The 17,441-nt window shown below is 53.8% G+C and overlaps 1 protein-coding gene and 2 long non-coding RNA genes across 7 annotated transcripts in view; 2 read left to right on the top strand and 1 right to left on the bottom strand.

Annotated features, from left to right (window-relative positions):
* Positions 1–3,966: 3,966 nt before the first annotated feature.
* Positions 3,967–5,774, top strand: LOC139035148 (uncharacterized). Its single transcript, XR_011487704.1, has 3 exons — positions 3,967–4,058; positions 5,161–5,265; positions 5,457–5,774. It is a non-coding gene; the product is annotated as an uncharacterized lncRNA (long non-coding RNA).
* LOC139035149 (uncharacterized) lies at positions 5,075–5,531 on the bottom strand. Its single transcript, XR_011487705.1, has 2 exons — positions 5,431–5,531; positions 5,075–5,229 (listed from the first exon to the last, which is right to left on the bottom strand). It is a non-coding gene; the product is annotated as an uncharacterized lncRNA (long non-coding RNA).
* A 3,427-nt stretch (positions 5,775–9,201) lies between the features above and the next one.
* The window catches only part of MEF2D (myocyte enhancer factor 2D), a 31,180-nt gene continuing 22,940 nt past the window's right edge, over positions 9,202–17,441 (top strand). The window contains exon 1 of one of the 5 annotated variants that reach the window (XM_020910796.2): positions 9,202–10,169. The gene's annotated coding sequence lies outside the window, so the exon portion shown is untranslated. Of the gene's footprint in view, positions 10,170–10,340; positions 10,364–17,441 lie in introns of those variants that run through there. The other 4 variants (XM_020910798.2, XM_020910790.2, XM_020910797.2 and 1 more) reach the window with 4 other exon arrangements.

Raw genomic sequence — 17,441 nt, 5'->3', positions numbered from 1 at the left:
ATCTGTCATCATTATTCCGTCTTTTCCAGTAGAGGACTCTTTTTTGGCCCTTTCTTGACACTTTTGTTCTAAACACGACCTTCCTCCACCCTGCCATGAAAGAGAGAGAGGGAAACCTCTAACATGTTACACAAACCTCTGCCATCCTTTGAGCATCCTGGTATTATACCAACAGATTTGCACCACTCTGGCATCTGGCCTCGGTTACACATGATCCTCTCCTTCTGTAGGGGATGGAAGGAGAGGGGCTTTGTAGCAAGGCACATTTACATTATGTATTATAATCTTTGCAGTTAGCTTATGAGTATCACCCTCACGTTATCACTGAGGAAACTGAAGCTCAAAGAGGGTCAGTGACTCATCTAAGGTCACACTGCTAGAAATGACTAGCTGGGATTGGATCTCAGATCTGCCTGATTCAGCCTTCTCCCCAGGTTTTCTCCCCAGAAATCTGAGCAATTCTGAGGTCCCTGTGTGACCATGCTGGGTCTCTCAGTGCCCTTTTCTTCCTCATTAGCAGCTGCAACACTGAATTCCTGAGAGTACAGTTCCAGTTACTCCCTGAGGTCTCCCCTCTGTGTGGAGTCCTGGGCCCCTCCAGTGCTCCTTCTTTTGGCAACAGTGAAACCATTTTCTCTCTGACCCTTGACTGTGCACAGAAGGGCCTGGATTGGAATCCCACAGCCACCTCTTGGACGAATATGCACACATTCCTTAAATTCTCTGAGCTTCAGTTTCATCCTCTGTAAAATAAGGATGATAATTGTATGTCAGATGAGCTATTGTAGGATGATGAGAAGAGGGCATCTAATGCCTTTCAGAGTGCCTGGCATCAGACAGGAATGAAAACAAAACAAAGCTTATACCCTTTCTATCCTTGATTTTTAAACTTTCTCATGGATCACAACTAAGACAGCCTCTTATTGGCCCCTGAGTCTTCCCAGCAACACAGCCTTCCAGGGGCAAGTGGGGAGTGTGTGAGATGGAGCGATTTCCCAGCTCTTACTGAGAGCGGCGGTGGGGGGCATGGGGGAGTGGATGTTTGGGGGTAGGGGAGTGTCTTCCCAGGGGGAGCAGTGGTAAAGAATCTGCCTGCCAGTGCAGGAAATGCAGGAGACGTGGGTTTGATCCCTAGGTTGGGAGGATCCCCTGGAGGATGGCATGGCAACCCACTCCAGTATTCTTGCCTGGAGAATCCCATGGACAGAGGAGCCTGGCGGGCTACAGTCCATGGGGTCACAAAGAGTCAGACACAGAATACACAGACAACAACAACAAATAATAACTAAGAGCAAGAGGGGGCTGAAGCACGCTCTGTTCCCTATGGAATTTGGGAACCATACCAGGACAGACCTCAAGAAGTCATTAACCAGTACGTGCAACATGTGTGAGTGGAGGGCAAGGGGCAGAACCAGAGTTTGGCAAGACACCCGCGGGCAGGCTGGCGCTCTAGAGGGGGTGCTGAGCAAGAACCGCCACGGTGGCCACCCCTCATCACTTCCTCAGTGCCCTGTCACAGGTGCTCAATGAACAATTGTTAAGGAAGGTGCTCTTTGGGGACAGGGGCTGACTGAGCCAATGGAGGAAGCGCCAGAAGAGTGGTGACGGCCCTGAGTCAACACTGCATAAGGCCTAGCTACTTCCTGACAGGCTTGTTAGAGGTGCCATTGAAAGAGTGACAGGGCTCGAAGGAGAAAGAATTAACTCTTTCCTATTGATGGTTGCTTCTGTCAAACTCCAGCCAACTTGAAAACAAATTTTAAGTAACAGAATGAAAATAATGAAATACAGTGGAGATCTTCAGTTTTGAGAACACAGATTTCCGGGACGAGTGAGCGACCCCACTACCACACTGCCTTCCTTTATGGAGCCTCCATCAGACTTGGGAGGCAGACGCAGTTTCCACCAGACTCTCCATTCCAACTCCTGCCAAGTTTCTACCCTCTGGCCTATGCATTTCCACAGAAACTCCTTTTAGCGGATGGGGCAAGTATTTGACCCCTTCTGTCACCTGATGAAAAATGCTTAACCTGGTCTTTTGTCCCCTAGCTCGCATCCCCACAGCTGACTGCTCTCAAGAGATAGTCTGAGGAGTATATCACAGGCAAGTGCACACACAGTCACAGCACCCTGGAGAAGGACCACACACGTACACACTCATTGACACGTGGATTGACAAGCACCTTTCTCTTCTGTAACTCATGAGCAGGATGGGAAAGGGAGCCTTGAGTCCTGTCCACCCTGCTCCCTTACTGTCTCCCTGCCTGCCCTGCCCCCTACAAACGGTGCCAGGGCCCCCTCCTATGCTGCCAGGTACACAGCCTCTGGTTGCTTAGTAACGGCGTGCCTCTTCTCCCTATCTCAGCAACCTCTCCAGTACCTTTAGTATCAGCCACAGCAGGGAGAGCCAGGCTGGACCTGACAGGAGCTGCTGCTGCTGCTGCAAGGGAATGTGTGGAAACAAGTCCCCAAATAGGCCCAGGTTCTTTTTTAACATCCATGTTCCACACTGACTCTCAGAAAGTCCTGCTACCCTCCCTTGTCCCCAACTTCTGCCAGGCTGCTGATTCCCCCTCCCAACTGGACAGCTTGCCCCACTGCTGTGCTCTCTCTGCCCTGGGTCTCTTGATCTGCCCCATGTGATCTGTTCCTTTTTTGAGGTTCAAGGCCCCTTGTAATCCCTTGTAATCCTGTAACACTCCACATCCATGGGTGTCTATCTCTGGGGTCTCTGTGGCTGTCCCAGACTCTCTTTAGGCCCCTCCTGCTTAGAATGAGTAACTGTCTGTCTCCCCTTCACTAACACTAATCCCTTCACTCCCCACCTCCAAAAACTGATCACTGTGATGACCCCATGTTGCCTTAGCAACCATGACCACACCCCTTGTTTTCACTTTTCCAGGAAAAGTCTGTGCTGGGAGCTGCCTCACAGAAATGACCCCCAGGCTTTCTGCACTCAGCCAGCTCCTACTTCAGGTTCAATGGAAACCGACATTGGACTTCTGGCCAACCAGAAGAGGACTAGCTCCAGAAAAGCAAGTCCTCTCTGCTGCTCTCCCTCCATCTCATCAGCTATAATGTCAGAGTCCCAGAGAGAAGCTCTTGCAGAGGTTCAACACCTGCAGTGGGCAGGAACCTGCCCACCCAGAACAGTGCTGTCTAGCACTGCCCCAGCTGACAGAGTGCCTTCCCAGGGCATGGCGTCCATCCCCCTGTCTGTGTCACCTGGCCTGATCTCTTTACCTACCCCATCTCCCTCAGTTCCCGAGGCTCGGGTCTGATGATATCATCTGTGGGTTAAGAACCAGGACTAGGGAGCAGTCAGCAAAGAGATGGCTGAAAAAATACTTCCAGAGTAAAGGAAGATGGGGTGGAGCCCAGCTCTTAGGCAGGGTTGGGTTGGAGGGATGCTGAAATGAGGGCATGAGAGAGATTTAGGGAGGGAGGCCTGAATTCTGCCTTCTAGCAGAGGAAGCCAGCAAACAGCAGATGGAACTTTCAGGCAGGAGGCCGGACCGAGTGACCTCACCCAAACCCTGTGGTCTGCTGCTATTGCAACCTGGCGAGTCTCCCAGCTCTCCTGGGTCCCCAAGTGGGAGAGCTTTTTATAGTTCACTCCCCAACTTGGGTTTGAATAATTAAACAAGATGGACAGAAATAGCAGCCGGACAGCTAAGGCGGGTTATTTTCGGGTTTTCTAGAACACAGAGTGCTCCTGGGCGGCACCCCACCCCTGTAGGGGGTGGAGCCAGCAGAAGGCCGATGGGAGATTCCTGTGGGGGAAACCCACCCGCATCCCCCAGGGTTCGTGGGGTGACAGGTTTGCTGTCAGCCAGAGGAGGGTCTCACCGCTTCTTCCTGGTCTTCAAGGAAGGAGAGGACTCTCTCGGCCTTCTGCTCATAGCTCCACCCCTGGCAGGAAGTCCCTTCTGTTGTCTGTCAGCCTTCTACTTCAGAGATGGTGACAGATATTGAAAATCAGATCGATAAGCAGCTTCAAGACAGACTGAATCAGGAGAAGGTGGCTACAGCTCCTCTGGCCAAGGAGCTGGAATCAGGTGATAGGAGGTCTTGTGTCCCTCTCCATCCCCACTCCCCATATAACTGTTGGGAAGCCTTGGGGGGAATGAGGGCTGGCTTGGAGGATGGGAGGCAGGGCGGGAAAGAAGAATTGAGGGTGTATGTTGGGGGAGGGGGTGGCGAACTAGGCTCCAGAGAAGAAAAGACCAAAGCTGGGTTAGTGTCGGGGCTGAGAAACTCTGAAGAGGCAAGAAGCTCTCCTCTTCTAGCTCCCTGGTGTCCTGTGTTCCTGGCACATGCCCAGCCTGGGTTTGCTGGGACAGAGCTTTAACAGCTGAGCTGGGGATGGGGAGTGGTGGGAAGGGCCCCCTCAGTTCTCCATTACAGACCAATCATTTGTGGCTTGTTTGCATAATACTTTTGGTTCAACCGCAGAGATTAGGGCCTCACCCCAACTCTACCCTGAGGCTTTAAAAACCTGGGGCACAGAGGGGGCACTTGTCACATTTTCTCCCTTTAGATAACAATTTCAGGGGTGGGTTTAGAGGTCAGATTTCAGGAAATACTGAAATACTTATACTCATTCATTCGTGTTTATTCATTCAACAAACATTTCAAAAGCACCAACTGTAAGTCTTGCCTTGTGTTGGTGCTGGGAATAAATTAGTATGGCAAGCTCCTTGCTCTCAAGAAGCCTGAAATTTAGTAGGGAAGATGGCCATCTTAAAAGCTACTCTCCACCATTTTTGAGCGCTTACTATGAATTAGATACCATATAGGAACTTCGCAGAAATTGTCCCATTTAATTCTCTAAAAAGTCTGTGGTCTAAGCAGCATTACCCTCATTAGACAGTTAGTAGAACCAAGAAGAGATCTGTCCAGTCACTCAGCTTGTAAATGGAATTGGAACCTGTGTGCCGTGATAACGAGTTCTGTGCTCTTAACCAGTGTCCTTGTTTGTGGTGGCTAATACATGGAAGAAAGATGTAAGTTCATTAAATGCCATGGATATTCAAAAGAGAGCAAGATTGTCTTTAGCTTTGGATATGTGCTATGTGTGGTTTGGTGGGGCAATCAGGGAAAGATGTGTTTTTGCCCTGTACTTCATTCATTCTACAAATTCTTAAACTGAGTATCTAGATACTCCGTCCTTTGCTCTTGGTGGCGAGGATTCTGAAGTGACCGAAGTCCTTGCGCTGTGGACATGCTCTGCAGGGATAGAAAAAAGGCTGAAATTATAATTGGGTGAGTCGTGGAGCCAAGTTGCCTTTCCCCTCAGAGTTGTTCTATTCTCTCCCAGGGACAAATACCCAAATGGGTAATCTAGAGGAAAGGCCCGGCCGTCCTACTCTGGGAAGTCCTTCCTAACGTCTATCCTGCATTTCTTTCTGTTCCAATAGATCTTCCCACCTCGCATTTCATTTCTCTTTTTCAAGGCCAAACCTCACAGTAGTAACCCGGCAGGACCAAAGCGTCTGGCCCTTTAAGGCCACCTTCTTCCCCCCACGTGCCGTCTGGTTGGGCTGGCGACGCTGACGCACGCGTGACGTCAATGGCAGCTGGCGGAGTCTGGGCACGAGGAGCGAAGTTGGGATGGGGGTGGGGGGGCGAAAACCAGAGGGCGGTTTATTTGCATTTAAAGGGGCCACTCCAGGCTTAGCGCTCAAGGCTTTAAACATTTGTGTATTTGGAAAACTTTCTGTCTTGCGCTAGGATTTAAGAAAAAGGCGTGGTACAGCTAAAGTCTGTCGTGACTAGAGTTTGCGATGTCGATTATGTCCTTCCGCGGAAAGAGGGAAATAGTCCCTCGGTGCCTGGGCTGGAACCACGTGACCTGGAGGGGGCGGTGGGGGGGGTGGGGAGAGGGAAAAAGGGAGGAGCTGGGGAGTCGACTGTCAGGCTTGGTTTCAGCTGCCCCCACCCCCACATCCTGCCCACCCTCCTGCAGCTGCCACCACATCCTGCCCAGCCGGGGGCAGGGAACTCGTGTTGGGGGGCACTGACCCAGGACCCGGCTTAGGCACCCCGTCCCTGCCCCCTTCAGTTCCAGGGTGGGGCGTCTGCCCTTTGCCCCGGGCCTGGCCCCAGGCGCCCTGGCACTGAGCTTGGGGCACAGCTCTGCCAACAGTCTTGGTCATCTCTCTGCCTGACTCCTCCCCGCGCCCTACCCCCAGCCCAGAATGGGACTTGATCGGTCCCAGATCAGAGCCCTATCCCTGGCCTAGCGCAGTTATCAATAGACAAATAGAGGTGTTCAATAAAGTTTTTTGTAATCTTAGTTAGGCAGCTACAAACACATACAGAGATTCATGCAACAGAATGCTGAGCGCATACCATGCCAGCCCCTGCAAAGCTCAAAGTTGAGTTAAACTGATGCCCTCAAGGAGCTCAAAATTAGTGAAAGACAGTAAATTAGAAACCAAGAATGCCAGTACAATGTATTGTGTACTGATGAGGTAGATACAGAGAGTACACTATACAGAGGTACAGGAAAACACAAGTTCACATGGAAAATGTGTACACAGAAGAATCACCAGTATATTACGTGTGCTGATGACACAAGCAAGGTGGAAGATGTGGGGAGAGATTGGGGACCTTTGCTGGGATTACTGGAAAACTGGGAGGAAGAATGATCAGCCCAATGGAAAGGATGACATGGATGGAGGTGAGGATGGAGATTGTCCAGATGGCTGTGGAGAAGGCAAGAGGGGTAACGAACAGCCAGACAGAGGCTGAAACGGTGGTAATGGCATCCCAGAGTTCAATAGTCAGGACTACAGTCAGGAGAGCAGCAGCCCTTGTGGATGAGGCAGACCTTTCCAAATTAAGTTGTACAGGGGTGTCTGGGGAAGCACGAATCAAGGGAGCTGTTGAGGTCCCTTTGCCATATAAATAGATGAAGATGATACTGTACAGAGGAGTTTACACACTTTAGAACCTTGGTGGGCATTGTCTAACTCATAGGCGATTTTATGGCAACGTTAGGTGACTTTCCTCTAAGAAAGATGAGTTGGTAAAGGGAGAGAAAGATAAGGGAGACCCAGGCATCTGAACCTGTCTAGGCACTTTTCACCTAGTGCATCCTGGGATGAGTAGTCCAGGGGCTATAAGAAAAAGATATACTGAGTCATTTTCCAGAAGTCTTTATTATAGTCTAACTCGCAGCAGTACTCCCTAGATCCTTTCTTAGTTCTCCATGGAAATCAAGACTTCATGTTTGTTACTTTTCCTTTTCTATGAGTTCTATAAATAAGTGTATATGTAAATTCTATTCCACTTGTAATGTTAGCCTGTTCTACTCTTTCCTACTCTTTTTCTACTGGATTATCAGTTCAGCATCTCAGGGTCCAGGATACTCGTCTCCTCTACTGAGCTCACCCTCCCTTCCTTTCTCCATCCTGCTCTTCCTGGCCCTGTATCGCCCTCCCAGGTGACTCACCTACCTTCCTTCCTCATTCCTTTGTTAGGGACCCAACATTCCAAGGCGGGGAGGGCCAGCTGGCCAATCACAGCCCTGACAAGCCTGCCTCAGGCTTGAGATTGGCTGAGCTGAAGCTGGCAGGAGGCTCACCACGCAGATATATAGGATATTGGGGAGGGGGGTTCTGGGAATCAGCTCTGGAAAAGAATTTGTACTGGGACTGTTAATGTTTGGGGAGAGAATCCTTCAACTAGGGCTGGGGCCAGAGGGGTCTTCAGCTGGGAGAGCCTCGAGAAACTGAAGGCAGGCTGATTGACCCAGTTCCCTTGGTCTCCTGGGACCTGGATGCCCCCTCCCCACTTTAATTTTTTCCTGTGATCTGAGACCCAGTGGTCTGAAGGCTGAATTCCCAGGCCCGTCCCTAAGAAGTCTTTTCCAGCAGCCCTGGATCTCTCCAGTCTCAACATTCTGCTTTCCCGACGTCGGAAACAGCCGGAAAATAAACACCCTGATGACTAAACGGTTTCTCCAGCTAGAGCCTGGGGAAGCACTAAAAATAGAGGCCACAAGTGAGGGGAGGTTCCCCAGTTGAGGGGGGGGGGGGGCACTTTCCCATCGTGCTATTGCCACAGCCCCAGGCCTGGCACAAGGCTCTGTTCTTCTCAGAGTCCTTGGGGACCAGGCAGATGGGCTCCCCCTGCCTACCCTGAGGTCCTTCAGGTAAGCCAGCTGTGCCTGGTAGGGAAGACAGACATCTTCTGGTGCTGGGGCCCCAACTCCTAAATCTAATGGGGAACTAAGGAGCTACTTTTGGGGACAAAGTACAACAGTTTAAATCAGGTTTCCAGAAGGAGTAGTCAGGTGGAAGAGATGGAAACTGAGGCCAAGGAAATAGCCTGCTGGCTTCCTGTCTTAAAACACAGACAAGCCTCCAACCTATTTGCAAAGCAATTCCACTGAACTTGCCTCCTCTGAGGCTCCTGTGGGATAATGGGCCTAAAGGGGTCTTGACAGTCCAGCCCTTGAGTTTATTATAAAGCAGCATGGGCTACCGTTCAAAGCAATCTACTTGTATGAACTAATTTAATCTTCACACCAATTTATGAGTTAGGTACTATTATCATTATCTCTATTTTACCCATGGGGTACAGGGAAGTTAAGTAATGTGCCTCTGTTCCCAGTTAATAAATGGTAGAATAAGGATTTGAACCAAGGCAGCTTGACTCCCCCAAAGCTGATGCCTCTAATCACCATAACATGCAGCCCCTTTCAGGGATATATTTATCTTTTCAACCCTTAACCTAGAATTGAGTCTTTGTCCAGTAAATCAGACCCAGTAGAAATTAGAGTATGTGAAGAACTGAGTGTCCTTCTGTTCTGCAAGGTTCTTTCCGATCTAAGCCAGATTCTATCATTTCGTCAAGCTCAAGCTAGGAACCTGACATTGGAATAACGGGGAGTAAGTCTGACAGGGTCAGTGGTCCAGTAGACACGGCACCCACACTTCTGTTGCAAGGCAGGAGACGATTCACCACACCCTGGAGCAAACAGGAATTATGAACTTTTTAAAACAGCTACTACTGCTTCTTTAATAAGATGCTTTTGGGCGTTTCCTGTGCTGGGGGAAATTAAGGTCACGCCCCTTTAAATTGCCCCCCTCGGCTGTAAGTGCTCTGGGACCCGCAGGCACCCGGGATTAGGTCACCCAGGAACTATGAGCTGTCGCTTTAAATTGCTGGGCGTCAGCCGAGTCGGGTCCCGGGAAGGGAGGGGGCCTGTCACAGGTAGAGGGAGCAAACGAGCTCGCCAGGTAATCCCCTAGAAATGCACCTGTCTCTTTAAGTGGGGCTTCGGCACACCCTAAGTAAGCGAGATGGAATCTTCTTAACACCTAGCATCTACCCTTAATTTATCTACCCAGACTCCCACCTCCCAACTCTCTCGGGGCTTGGGGGTTGGGGGAGTTGTCGATATAGCGTGAGTACATGGGAGAGTATGCGCACAGTTCGTTGAACCTCCCCGGAAAGGACCTCCTCAAGCGCATGGTGGCAGCAGCGCTAGGCGGCCGTCCCGCCGGCTAAAGCCGGCACCATGGGCACGGGCTGATCCCTTTAGAGGCCTCTGGGTCTTGCCTCTCCACTTTGCCTCGCTCTGTAGCTTCCTCCCTCCCTCCCTCCCTCCCGGCAGGCGGAGGGATCTGCCGCTGCCGCCGCCGCAGCCTAGCTTGGAAGGGCGGTGGGGTGGGGGCCGACCCTGCCCGGCCCGGCCGGCCCGAGGGAAGCGAGGGGCGGGGCCGCGTCTCCGGGACCGCCCCTGCTACGGCCCCGCCCCTCCGCCCCCACGGGTTCCTCCCATTGGCCCCCCCGCCTGTCCATCACCCCCGTTCCCCCCACCCCTCAAGCTAGGCTGAGCTGTGCCTACGTCGGCCTCGACTCCCGGGGGCTGGAGGAGTTACCTTTGGAGCCCGAAAGGAGGAAGGAAGCAAAATATCAACAACAGCCGAGGCGGCTCGGGCGGTCGGCCCCGGTCCCCCGTCTGCCTGCCCGCCCGCGCGCCCACGACGGGGGCCCAGGCCCCCCGGCGCCGCCCAGGGCCCGCGCGGACGCCGGCCTCACTAATTATTCCCCCCGCCCGGAGCTGCGGCTTCCAGGTGCTGAAGAGCCCCGGGACTAGGGGCGAGAGCTACCTTCTCCCAGCCGTGACACCCTCCCTTCCCCCAGCGGGGCCGGTGAGTAAAGAAAAATAATGCGCCTGCCGCTTTAAGAGGCCCCCTCCCCCACCCCGTCCTGAGGTTGGGGTGGAGGGTGGTCTAGACCGTCCCCCTGAGGGGTGGGATGGGGTGGCCTCCTGGGCTGGGAGGAACTCGCGGAGCGGGCTCTTTTCGTGTGGCGTTGGTGGGAGATTACATGGGGGACTGTTTGGGTGAGGGAGTCGGCTGACGGGGACAAGTGGAGTGGGCTGTTAATTCCCTTGGGTGTTGGGATCGGGGTGGGGACGGACGGCTTGGGGGAGCGCCGGTCTGTTGATGTCCCGGGGTTACGGTGGATCCCCCAGTGGTCTGGGAAGGGGCGCCATCCTCAGAAGGGGTCTCCGGTGACAGCCGGGAGCGACTGACATTTTAACAGCCGTCCCTCCCTCCCTCTCTCTCCTTGCGCCGCCAGTTCCCTCCTCCTTGGCCCGAAATGGTGCAGAAGGGGGCCTGGGAGGGCGGCGGGAGGGTGGGGGCGGGGGGAGCCGCAGCTGTTTGGGAAGCGGGGGAGGGAGGGGGGATGTTGTTCAGATGACACCGGGGTGGTGGGTTGGGGTGTGAGTGTGTGTGTGTGTGTGTGTGTCCGGGGCCCGGGCTTGCCCGGTGCCTGTGGAGTTGGGACGCGGAGTCACCGCGGAGGTGGGCACGCAGGGCCTTTCCTTGGGACCTCCTCGCCCTCTCCGCGAGACCCCTGGTCTGGTTTTTTCAGTAGACCCAACTGGAGAACCCCCGGCCAGAAGTTTGCAGCTGTTAAACATCTGGGCGAGAGTTCTCCAGGGGCTTTCTTCACCTATGGCAGGCTGAGCTGGGCTGGGAGTGGAGGTCCAGTGAGTGTTGGGGGGCTTTGGGGGACGGAAAGCCGAGGAGACTGAGATGCATCTAGTCTTTCACTCCAGCGCCAGCCCCTTTCCTGTCTGGTTTGGTCTTACAGGCAGGGTCTCCTTTCCCCTAGTGATTCAAGCTAATCTCTCAAAGGCCTCCTGAGGTCTCTCCCTAATGAAGGGAGGGCTCCTGAATGTGGGCACCCTTGGAACCACTGACTAGGTTATCCCAGGTTTGTCCTCAGAGTGGGAGGCTTTCTCTGCTTCCCTTGAAGCAGCGCATTGTTGATTGGTTGGGGGAGGGTACAGTGGGTGGGTCCTGTGTCCCCCTTTTCAGTGTCCAGCCCCCTTTTGAGGTCTCGGTAGCCCTGGTTTCTTTGGTTTGGGGGAATGGTCCTTCCCACCCCTTCCCCCCATTCCCTCTGTGGGTCTTCTAGGCAATTCAGGGCCCAGCCTGGACTATGGGAAGTTTAACGTCTGGGGCGGTGACCTTGGGCTGCTCTGGCCTCGAAATAGCAGGGGAGCCCAGGCCAGCAGGAGATTGGGTGTTTTAAAGTTAGGGAGCTGTCCACCTCCCACTCCCCTCCAAACCCCCAACAGGGAAGTCTTAGTAGTCAAGGAGAGTGTTGAAAAAAGCACATGTCAGTGTTCACAGATGTCCACCCGCCTGTGGCCGCCGGGTCACACCCGCCCCAGGACTTAGCCTGGCTGTCCCAGCTCCCACGGCATGCCTGGGAATGAATTTCCTTCCTGTGGTTTCCCAGTGTGTTGGGCAGAAGATGGGGGTGGGGTGGGATCAGTGTGAAGGTGGCTGAGTACCCGTTTGTATAGAGTGACTGGGGAATCACTGGAGTTCATGTGTAAGTCTTTCCCCACTTTTCCCAGCAGACATACGGACCCTTGGGTCTCAGTGGTCATATTCTCTTTGTTGTAACTTCCATGCCATCCCTCTCTCAACACTACTGGTATGTGTTTGTATATTTGTGTGTGTGTACATTTGTAAAGGGAAGGGTTTCGGATTTCTCTGTGGGAAGGGGGAGCTTTTACTTACACTCCTTGAGAGGCCAGAGAGGTTGTTTTTTAAATCTGAGGTCACACAGCAAATGCGTGTCTATGCTTTAGTCCAGCCACCACTCTCTCAGGCATGGCTTCACAGCAGGGAGAGACCACAGGAAGGAGGACATGGTCCTTCCCCTCAGAGGCCCTGGTCCAAGGGGAGAAGCAGGACCCTTGTAGTGGGGGATGGGCATGGGAGGTTGTGTCTGCCATACGCAGTGCCTGGAACAGAGTAGTGGGGGACTTGGGAGTGTGACGGGGGCTGCCCGCTGTCCCCCCTACTCTGTACCTGCTGTCCCTGGACTGGAGGAGCCTGGGCTTCCCAACTCTGCCCCTCTTGGCTCCTGGCTCTTCTCATAGGCTGGGAGATATGATAGTCTTTCTGGCTGCTTGTTACATAATCTCTCCAGAAGGTTTTTTTTTTTTTTTTTAATCTTTCCTGGGCTTTTCCTGGGAGGTGTGATGAGGGGAGAAAGCAGAGGGTAGACTCTTCAGGTTGGGGCTGGAGAACCGATAGTCAGGAGGCTGGAGGAGGCCCCCTGGCCTCCCAGAAGGATAGGAAAGAAGCAGCCTTGGGGTTAGGCCCTCACTGATTGTGGCCTAGCCCCTCCTCCTCCCTGACTCTGCTCTGGGAATGTCTCTGTGCTGTGGGTTTTCCTGGCCCTTGTGCCCCCAGAGAGGCCTGCCTCTCTGCTCCTCCTGTCAACCATCTTCTGGCCAGCCAGGCCCCCTGCACTCCCCATTTGGCTTTGGTCCAGAATCTCAGTGCTTACCCTGGCCTGGTGTGGATGGAACCCTGTGTGGGACACTTTGCCACCTACTTGTGGACCTCTGTGGGGGAGAGAGGAGCCAGAAATAAATGGGTGGGTCCAGCATTTCTTCCCTAGTTGTGTTGAGGGCCAGGCCTCCTGCTTCCTTGTCTCTCTAGTCCAGAGGATGGTGGCCTTACTGGAGAAGGGGAGTTGGGGGGGATGGGTAATAGCGATCTCAGCTCTCAGGAACAGGTCATAGCTGGTGTTCACCCGGGTTCTGGAAGGGGGTCTGAGGATCAGACATGGCCCTGGAACCTCAGCTCAGGTTCTGGGTCTTGTGGCAGTGTGCTGACAGGTGCGCCCCACCCCTTGGGATCAGGGCTGGGACTCTCCAGGCTCTCAAGCCAACTGGTTTGAGGCAATTATCTCCCTTTTAGAGGGAAGGAAGAGATGGTGGCGGGGCCAGCGTAGCCTTAGCATCACTGTAATCGCTAGTGGCTTTTATGAGCCAGTCATGGGGCCGGAGTCCGGCCAACCGTCTGTCCTGTCCCCGTTTGGTGACTTACTCATGGGCTGAGGGGGAGGTGTCAGGTGCTAGTAGTCCTGGGAGCTGAACCCCTTTCTGTGTGGTGGTTGATGTCCCCGTCTGTCCGCAACTTCAGCAGGCAGAATGGAGCTTAGACTTCAGGAAGGGCCTAACAGTGGAGGCAGACGAGGGAGAGAGCGAGCTCCAGCTTGGCTGGAGAAAGACAGATCTCAGAGTACTTTCTTCTCCAGTGGCTCTTGGTGGCTCTGCTGAAAGGCCTTGAACTTTGGCCTAGTGTGGATGGTGCTGTTTGGCTCCTGGAATATTTATCTTCTCTTCTCCCATGCTGCCTGGGACTGCAAGTATCCTGAGGAGAGTTTGTCCTGGACCTGTGGGATGATAGCCTTTGGGCCCCTTTCCCCTGGCAGGGGGCTGAGTGGGGGTCCTCTGGAAACCAGCATGCCCGGATACATCTGGCAGGTCCATAGCGTTTAGTGGCACATGTGCATGGAGGTGTGCACAACATACACATGGGTGTGTCCACACCCCTGGAGCCACTGCATCCTGTAGGGGGTGGGGGTACTGAAAGGCAAAGATAACTAGAAAATTAGAGACTGGGAACAGGGTGAGGGGACTGGAGGCAAGAAGGCAGAGGCATGGAGAACCCTAAAGAGAGGAGTGTTGAAGGGAGCTCGAGGAATTGAGTTTAGAGCTAGGGCATGGCGTGTGAGTTGGGGAGCCCTGGCTGACTTCCATCACTGCCCCTTAACCAGCACTCCATCCCCACCACCATTCGTCCCTCTGTGGCCCTGGCTCAGCCTGCCTTGGCCCCTCATGCTGCCCGCGTGTCCTTGGGTGCGTCCACTCAGCAGATGTACAGGAGTTTCACCTAGCTTTGTGGTGAGCAGAGCACCTGGGTGTTTTGGTGGTTTGTGACTGGTCTCTGTCGCACTCCCCACTCACCCAGATAAGCAAGGCCAGTCTGAGGTATCAAGGTTACATCTGAGCCCTCAGGCATTTTAGGGCGATCCCCAGGGCCCTTTGCATCTGATTTTCCCGTTTTTTGAGGCTATGGCCACAACCTCCCCTTCCTGGGAGCCTAGCCATGCTTCTGGCTGATCCTCTCTAGTGTGGAGCTGGGCGATGCGTTCACTGACTCTGCACAAGACCCTGAGAGCTTGGGATTGGGGGATGACAGTTGCGCCTCCTGTCTCTTCTCTCTGTTGTAGGCTGGGAGGAGAGGGACTTGTCTGGAGCTCTAGCCTGTTGCTGGCCTCACCCAGGCGGGACCATATTTACTCACTTAAACTCACCCTCCCAGCCTCCCAGGAGGCTTCAGGCTCTAGGCCTGGTCACTGACCTTGGCGTGGTGCTCTGGCCACTCCCTGAGGAGTTAGAAAGGCCCGGGAAGCATATAGAGAGGGAGCTTGTTTTGCTCAGTGGTCATGAGCACTTTACCCTCAGGCAGTACCCCACTCACCCTGTTTTCCAATATGCTTTGGAGACCGAAAACTAAAACTTTTGAGATCCCTGGGGACTGGAGGAAGGAAACTTCCATTTGTTGTGTCCCTGTGTGCCAAGCTCTGTGCTGGGCATGGAAACATAGGAAGATTCATTTATTTCTCATACACTATTTCATTTGCTTTTTCCTTGGTAATTAGGGAGACTGAGTAAGAGATTTAAGTGACTTACTCGAGTTTTCCCAGTTAGGAGTTGCTAAGGGCTTTTGTCTAAGATTAAGGGAAGGATCCTGCCCACAGGAAGGGCAGTGGAAAGGAAGGCCCAGGGATACCTGGGGGTAGGAGGAAGATACCCTGAAGGGAAGGATCAACCCAGTAGGATTCCCTGACAGGAAGGCAGAGGATTAGGATCTGGTGGCAGGTTGGGGGGCGGGGGGGGACATGCTTTGGTTCCCTGAGAAGGTGTTGTCTTCTGATTGACTGTCACAGGGTAAGGTTCCCAAAGCAGGGGTATGTAAGCAGGAACAGGTAACCTCAGACCCCTCCTGGGTACTGGTTAGTACCTTCTAAAGCTGCCACATGAGATGACTGAGGAGAGAGACTAGATCAGGAAAGATTTGAGCTACAAGAGTCCTGGGCTTGTGCGCAGGCTGAGAGGCATGGCTGACTTGAGCCCAATGGTAGGGACTCTGCCCCGGAAGGAATGTGCTGTTGCTCCCAGGAAGGGAGACCCTGCCTGCTCTCAGTCCAAGCTGTGCGGGGCAGCGCCGTGCTCAGCAACCAGCCCACCTCTGCCCCTTACTCCTGGTGACCTTGGGCAAGTCCCTGCCCATCTCTGAGTTGGTTTCCATTTCTATGAAACAGAGATGCCTCCCCTGGGAAAAAAAAGGTTAAAAGTTCCCATGGGAAAACATGTGGTACTCAACACAGAGTGGGTGCTTGGAAAGTGACTGTATCCTTTCTTCCAGACGTCAGCTCCAGCCTGGCCCTGGACTTGCCTGCTAAGGCCGTGGTCAGAAGGTGGGGCAGGGGCGCACTGTGTCCCAGGAAGGAACCTGGTGTGAGGGGGGCTGAGGAGGGCTCTGAGAAGACCCAGGGGTGGGCTTGGGAGGCTGAGCCCAGCTCTGCCCTCCCCATCCGCCATCTCCTTGTCTCAGAACTGTCCCCTCCTCGTTTCACCCCAGAGTCTTAGCAGATCCCTCTGGCTGCATGCTTACTTATCTCTCATGATTTCCCTGCCCCCACCCCTGCCAGCAAATACTTGGGATTGAGGGTTGGGAGAACGAGGAGTAAGAGAGAGCTGATGCTTAGACCTCCAGGGAAGACCAACTGCAGGAGTGGGTGTGGGTGGGGAGAGGAGGGTTGGTCTCTTTGTGGAGCCTCCCTGCTCCAGTTGGATCAAGTAACACAGAGGCAAGGGGGTGGGGCCGATGACCTCAAACCTTTAGAGCCTGTGTGTATTGATGGTTGGGGGTAGACCTGGAGGAAAGGCTGGTTTTGAAAGTGTTGCTTCAGGCCTTCCCAGTCACATCTCTGGACCTCTGAGCCCCTTCCCTCCACCCCCCACAGCCACCCGCCCCTCTCTGCTGACTCCCCTATGTATGCCCCATGGCAGGCCTGTGGGGCCCAGGCTGCCTGGGTGGGGACAGGTGTCCTGGCCCAGCTGTTCGCTGTTGTCTCCCCCACCTGTCAGCCCAGAGGGTGGGGAGCTGACACGGAGCAGAGAGGAGGAACCTCTGGGCCTCCTCACCTGCTCGCTGGGGTGGGGCCCTGGTTGTAAAGTGTAGCAGAAGGTTTGAGAGGAGACAATAGACTGGACTTCCTCCTTAGACGAAGGGTAGCTCTTGATGGTAGAAATGGCAGAGAAAGCTGGGTACACAGGGATCCTCATTGTCAGTAATCAGAAGGGTCTTTGTACACTATCTTCAAGAAAGGGTGAGAAAATGCGTATTGGTGAAGGGTGTGGATCAAATCTGGGGGCAGGTGTTTGCATAGATCTGTGCAGGTACTCCCCCCCCCCACACACACACACTGTCTGCCGTGGGGGCGGGGGGTGCTCCATCTGGCTGGGCATCTTAGCCTCACCTGGCACCTTTCCTGAAAGCAGCAAGCTAATCCTGTAAGAGCTGCCTGGCTGGCCGCCTCAGCAGGCCCACGCAGCCGCACTGCCTGCCCTCCCTTGCCAGGGGCTTAGAGGACTGTCCTTCGAGTCAGAAGGAGATCCAGCTGCCACCCTGAGCGGCCCCTTTAAATCCTCGGTGGCTTCCCGCGGTCATGATGTCTCTAGGAGGATTTGCTCTCCCTGATTGGATTGGCCTCTTTGGGGTGGGGGAGCAGGTGGTAATAGTAGGTGAACACTTTGCATTCTGCTCCTCTACCTTCCCTTCTATTGGAATTGGTGCTGTCCCATGTGTGAGGGCCCTGCCTCAGGCCCCTCCCTTCTCTCCTTGCTGTCCTGTCCCAGCAGTCAGGACATGCAATCCCTTCATCTGCTTCAGCCTGAGCAGCCTTGCCCCTGTTCTGTGGATGGTAAAAAAAGGATCCTGCTGCTTTAAACAAGGGAACAAACCACTGCCCTGGAGGAGAGTGCTCTTCTGAGTCTGTACTGCCTGCTTCTCTCCACTTTTTCCTCTTCA

The sequence above is a fragment of the Odocoileus virginianus genome, chromosome 5 (genome assembly GCF_023699985.2).
Source record: "Odocoileus virginianus isolate 20LAN1187 ecotype Illinois chromosome 5, Ovbor_1.2, whole genome shotgun sequence".
Lineage (NCBI taxonomy): Eukaryota > Metazoa > Chordata > Mammalia > Artiodactyla > Cervidae > Odocoileus > Odocoileus virginianus.
This window is presented reverse-complemented; position numbering and strand designations above follow the sequence as displayed.